At 39.7% G+C, this 6,638-nt stretch overlaps 1 long non-coding RNA gene across 1 annotated transcript; it reads left to right on the top strand.

The window, feature by feature from the left end:
* The first annotated feature begins 3,126 nt into the window (after positions 1–3,126).
* On the top strand, positions 3,127–6,415 carry LOC117632875. The gene is made up of 3 exons (XR_004586534.1): positions 3,127–4,207; positions 5,314–5,374; positions 6,168–6,415. It is a non-coding gene; the product is annotated as an uncharacterized LOC117632875 (long non-coding RNA).
* Positions 6,416–6,638: the final 223 nt, after the last annotated feature.

The following is a 6,638-nucleotide window of genomic DNA, read 5'->3' on the forward strand; positions in this document are numbered from 1 at the left end:
ACCTATCTTCGGCTCGCTTAAATTTTATGTCCAAAACATTGTTAAATTTCCCTTGTTCTTCAAATAATATTTGTGATATTTGTCCATTGGCCAAACAGACACGACTCCCATTTACTAATAGTTCCATCACCTCCTCACACCCTTTCGCACTCATTCACTGTGATATTTGGGGTCCACATAAAATAGCCTCTTTATCCGGGGCACGCTATTTTTTGACTGTGGTGGATGATTTTACAAGGTTTACATGGATTTTTCTCATGCACCATAAAAGTGAAACACAAGAGCACCTTCGATCTTTTTTTGCCTATACCCAAACACAGTTCAACACCAAAATCAAACAGATACGCGTGGACAATGGGGGAGAGTTTTATTCCCTTCGCAATTTTTTCACAGATCATGGGGTCATTTACCAACGATCTTGCGTTTACACCCCCCAACAAAATGGGGTCGTAGAACGCAAACATCGTCATCTCCTTGAAATGGCACGGGCTTTACTTTTTCAAGCTCACCTTCCTCTTCGATTTTGGGGAGAAGGAGTGCTTACCGCTGCTCATATCATTAACCGAATTCCCACCAAACTATTAGCCCACCAAACTCCTTTTGAAAAATTATATAGCAAACCACCTTCCTATAAACATATGAGAGTCTTTGGGTGTCTTGCTTTTGCCACCAATAATCATCCCACATCCAAATTTGATACTCGTGCCAAGAAAAGCATTTTTTTGGGGTATCCTAGTGGACAAAAAGCTTACAAGTTATATGATCTCACCACCCACAAAATTTTCATCAATAGGGATGTTACCTTTCTTGAGCACCATTTCCCCTTCCACACTCTCAGCCCAACCACACCATCAGACCAATTGCATGTCCTTCCCACACCACACATAGCAGACATTGATCCATGCCATCCAACCTTGGGCCCGCATACCTTTCCTCCAACCAACCCAACCTTTTCCCCTGAGCACAACTTCACACTTTCAAGCCAAGATGATCCCATATCTCCAGCCACGCCTAACCCTCCAGCCAACCATCCTTCTTTTTCTCCCACTGACCCACCTATTTCTACAGCTGACCCCACCACATCATCACCTGCTGCACTTACAAATCCAGAACAGCCCGCTTCTCTTCCACTTTATACTCCTCCTTCTACCAATCCACCTGTCAGAGTCTCTCAGCGTTCCAAACAGGCTCCTGTCTGGCAGAAAGATTATGTTCTTAATCACATACTCATGCCCAGACCTGCATCATCGTCTTCCTCGTCGCCGATCCTGCCCAAAGGTACTCGTTATCCTCTCTGTAATTTTATTTCATATCATCGTTACTCACCTTCACATCTTTCTTTTCTTGCAACTGTCAGTAGTAGTGTGGAACCTTCTTGCTTTACAGATGCTGCTGCAGATCCCAATTGGCAACAAGCTATGCGCTCTGAACTTGCGGCCTTAACGTCCAACAACACATGGACGCTCACTCCTTTGCCCCCCGGCAAACAACCCATTGGTTGTAAATGGGTTTACAAAATCAAGCACCGTTCTGACGGTTCCATCGAACGCTATAAGGCTCGCCTCGTGGCCAAAGGATATACTCAAACCGAGGGGATTGATTATCATGATACTTTCTCACCCACAGCCAAGATGATTACTGTACGTTGTTTGCTTGCCATCGCAGCTGCTCAAAATTGGTCCCTTAGCCAGTTAGATGTTAACAATGCTTTTCTGCATGGGGACCTCCATGAAGAAATTTACATGTCACCTCCTCCTGGTCTCCGGCGACAGGGGGAGAATCTTGTGTGTCGCCTCAACAAATCACTCTATGGGCTCAAGCAGGCATCTAGGCAATGGTTTGCCAAATTCACTGAAGCTGTTCTAGCTGCTGGGTTTATCCAATCAAAGGCAGATTATTCTCTTTTTACATGCAAGAAAGGTACATCATTTACAGCCTTGTTGATTTATGTTGATGACATACTAATAACTGGGAATAATCAAAAGGCAATCTCATCGCTTAAGCAATTTCTACAGTCACGGTTCAAAATAAAGGACCTTGGAGATCTCAAGTATTTTTTGGGGATTGAAGTTTCCCGTTCAAAACAGGGCATATGTATTTCACAAAGAAAATACACCCTTGACATACTCAAAGACAGTGGCATTTTGGGAGCAAAACCGGTAGCCTTTCCCATGGAACAGGGCACCAAACTTTCTGATGCAGGTGATCTACTCAAAGATCCATCTCAATTTAGAAGATTGGTAGGGCGCCTGATATATCTCACCATCACACGGCCTGACATCACGTATGCAGTACATGTGCTTAGTCGATTTATGCATGCACCCCGAATGCCCCATATGGAAGCAGCTCTTAGAATACTCAAGTATCTTAAAAATGCACCAGGGCAAGGTCTATTTTTTTCAGCTGAAAATAACTTGAAGCTACGTGCTTATTGTGATTCTGATTGGGCGGGTTGTCCTATGACGAGGAGATCCACGACTGGTTATTGTGTATTTCTTGGGAATTCATTAATTTCTTGGAGGACTAAGAGACAAAAAACGGTCTCATTATCTTCTGCAGAGGCAGAATATCGAGCTATGACAGGAGCATGTTGCGAGCTCACTTGGCTACGAAGCCTGTTACGTGACCTACATCTTCCACATCCAGAAGCCTCAATTCTTCATTGTGACAACAAGGCTGCACTACACATTGCTGCCAATCCAGTTTTTCATGACAGAACTCGTCATATAGAGATGGATTGTCACTTCATCAGAGACAAGATACAGGATGGTGCAATCTCTACCAAGTTCATACCTTCTTCACATCAACTAGCAGACATGTTCACCAAACCCTTGGGAAAAGATCCCTTCTTATCCATGCTAGGCAAGTTGGGAGTTCTTGATATTCACTCTCCAACTTGAGGGGGAGTGTTGGAAAGTAATCAATACCTGATTCTATGGGAACTAGAATAGGAAAACCTTCTGTGTAATTGTTTGACTTTTCCTAGAATCGCTGTGCAATTCTTTTCCTAGTTTGGCTGTGTATATTTTCCTAGTTAGGCTTGCATTCTCCCTGTATAAGAATATTGTACAATCAATAGAATAACCATTCTGGCACAATATCTTCTATACCAATTTTACAAACCCCGTCTGGGTTTATGGGGTTCTTTCCTTCTTCTGCTCCTTTTGTTCCCCCTGTACGCGCCAGTGCAGTCCCAGTCGGGTCCCGACGGAGTAGCCATGGAAGCTCTGCGCAAAAGCATCGGCCCAAACAGTCTGGGATGGTCCGGCTCCGATTACTGTAAATGGAGCAAAGTGAGTTGCACAAGCGACAACAAGGTCTTCAAGATCCAAATAGGGAACCAAAAACTCACCGGCTCACTTCCAACGGAACTCCAAAAGCTCGCATATTTGCAACAATTGGAAGTTCAGTCCAACCAACTCACCGGGCCCTTCCCAAGCCTTTCTGGGCTGCCTTCGCTTCAGGTCCTTCTCGCCCACAACAACAACTTCAGTTCCTTCCCCCCAGATTTCTTCAAAGTGAAAAACCCTTTTCAGCTTTTCTTGGCTTCTAACTTCATGTGGCTCCTACCCCAAGAAAATCAATGAATGGTGGTGGAAGGGTCTCATGGTGGCTGCCACCAACTCTGTCCTCATCTGCAGCAGTAGCAGCTGATGGTGAGGGTTTGCTGGCTGAAACTTGACGTGGTGATGCTGATACTGATGAATCTGAGTAACTGTGAAGAAGGTTGTGGTAGTTTGCCTCTTGCATTGCCATCATGTATGGTTGATGGTGAGGATGCAGGTTACATAAATGACCCTCAATATCACTTGAACTATCCCAAGATCTGCTCTGGCTCACCATCCCCATCACCCCCTCATTCCTCTTGGTACCTGCAAAACACAGCCAGAGAAAGTATTGTAACTTATTGTGTGTATGTGCGCGAGAGAGAGTTTTAGGCACTAGAAAGGTGACCAATTAAGAAGGGTTGCATTATTCAATGGAAAATAGAAGTTGAGGGCTCGGATCAACAAAGAACAAGACCTGTTGCATTATTCAAATAGTCTATTATATTAGTCTGATGTTTCATACCCCCAATTTATCTTTTATAGTTAATGTTATATTAGTCTGTGTTTGCAGGCTTGAGTCATTGGGTATTATTGTTGGAATTATTTTCTTGGTCTTGGGAATCTTATTCCAGTTTTTCAACTTCACTGCAGATTCAAATGTAAGTTTGCTCTCTTTCATTGAATACAGGAACATAACTTTATTTCAATTTACATTTTCTGCAATTTATTGTTCTCAGAGGTGAAACATGAGAATTCCTGTTTGTTTATTATCTGTTTGCATACTTTTTAAATGTAGTTATTTACATAGTTAAGGGCGTTAGTGAAAAAACTGTTCCCACCAATTAAGGGGTAGGTTATGAGTACATTTTGTTCAAACCCGATAGAGTTTACAAATGAAAGAGATGGAAAAAATTTGATGGCCTAATACTAATGTGGTGGACTAATACTAATTTGATGGCCTTATCAGATTGTTTAGATGTAATGAACAAAACTATAACCTATAGCCTATTATTTCTGCCTTTATTCTGTTTTGGTATTTATGCATCTCTTGGATCTGTTGAATCTGGTGTGGCATCTGTAGAACTGTTTTCGTATTTTTGGCATCTCTTGAATCTGTTTTTGATGTTAGAGGTTTCATTTATTGTCTGAGTGGCAGATTCTTGCTTTATGCCCCATCCATTGCTTCAGGCTCATATTAGAGGTTTCATTTCTTCTGTTGGCCTAATTTTGTACTTACTTATAGTGCTTCTGTATTCAGAAATATTTACCGGATTCTATGTAGTTTTAGAGTATTTTAGTTCCATGGTCAATAATTTTCTACAATAAGTTCTGAAATATATTAGCTGTAATGATTGTGCAGACACTCAAATAAACAAGAATTGAACATTCTGTTTTACATTGGATCATGGCCCATTGCTGTTTTTCATTGTGAAACAAGCATATTCATATCATAATTATATCCTTTAAATCTGTTTTTTAGTTTAGAGTAATACATAGATACGTATTCATTTATAATCTGTTTTTTTATGTTAGTCACACGTAGGATTGAATTTCAATTATATTGCTCCAATTATATCCATTGAATCTGTTCCTGAATTCCAGTGAACACATAGGCTTCACATTGGTGATTATAGAAGTTCGTTCACAAAGTCATACTATTAACACACCTCTCTCACCACTCCAAGTCCGAGTCCACACCCATGTCTACTAATGCACCACCAATGATTAGAATTACAATGAAAATTTCCTTTCATTCTTTTTTCAGCTGTTGAAAGGTTTGCTCATGAGGACAAGGGTGATTTTGCAACTTCACTAAAGCATTTTAGGTAAGAACCATATCCTCGAATTGCTCTTTTGGACCGAAATTAAACCTTTTGTGTGATGGTTTATCATATGATTGAGTTCTATGTTTGAACTTATAAATTCGTTCATGGTGGATTTGAATTGCCACTCAGTGTTGCTTGAGTGAAGTTGATAATTGTGTGCATTGTAAGATTCACAATTCTTATTAGATGTTTTAAATGTAATGAACAAAAACTATAACATGTAGCCTGTTATTTCTGTCTTTATTATACTTCTATGACCTATAGCTGTTTATAGATTATTACTGCTTCTATAGCTTCTCCATTAGATTATCTTGATTCTATAACAAACTTGCTCATTAGGTCGTTAGGTTATCTTATTCTATTTATAGGTCATTAGGTGTTCATAGGTTATTTAAATTTGGTTTGTGCAGTTTATTTGGCCTTAATTCTATAACAATAGCCATTGTCTTCGCCAAAATTTTCTCATTTGTCTCCATTACCGCATACCATTTACCATATTTATGGCTACAAAATCAACACCCCTTGATTTGATTCTGTTCAAGCTCAAGTGTTGGCTTAATTCTCTTATAACTATTTAATAATTGTCACAATTGTTCTGAATTTATTCAATAGATTGAGTTTATACTTTTGTCCATCAGATTAATACAATGCTTGATGTATCTAGACTGTTGTTTGTCATATTGTATTTTTTAACTTAATTATGTCATAATAGTTATTGCTCCCACCCAAAATTTTCCATTTATATACACTTATATACACTAACACCTGCCATTTTCCAAATTTATGCCAACAGAGTCAAAACCTCTACAGAGGAGTAGAAAGAATGTAAGCCACCTGTACAGCAGAGCTAGCAAGACCTAGATCCCCTTCCACCACCCAGTACCATATATATAAACACCTGCCCAAACTCTTTTGAACAATGAGCAACTAAAGGTTGCCCATATTTTGATGTTTTTATAACTGCTTGATCTATTAAAATATGCCCAATATTTTCACATAACAAGTAGCACATAAAACATGTTATTAGTTTATTTTTTGTAACTTAACCTTGCTAAACTAAGCATGATACCACTATTTACATCACCATGTTTATATAAATATTACCATTTTCGCTGCATATTTTTACTACTTTATACGTATTTCACACGATTTCAAAACCCGCAGCATCGCGCGGGCACCATTGCTCGTGATGACTATTTTAGAATCGAATCTTCACTTTGTTAGAAAAAGTCTTTGTTCAAATCTTGTGAACATACAGCTAGAT

Source organism: Prunus dulcis, chromosome 6 (assembly GCF_902201215.1).
Source record: "Prunus dulcis chromosome 6, ALMONDv2, whole genome shotgun sequence".
Lineage (NCBI taxonomy): Eukaryota > Viridiplantae > Streptophyta > Magnoliopsida > Rosales > Rosaceae > Prunus > Prunus dulcis.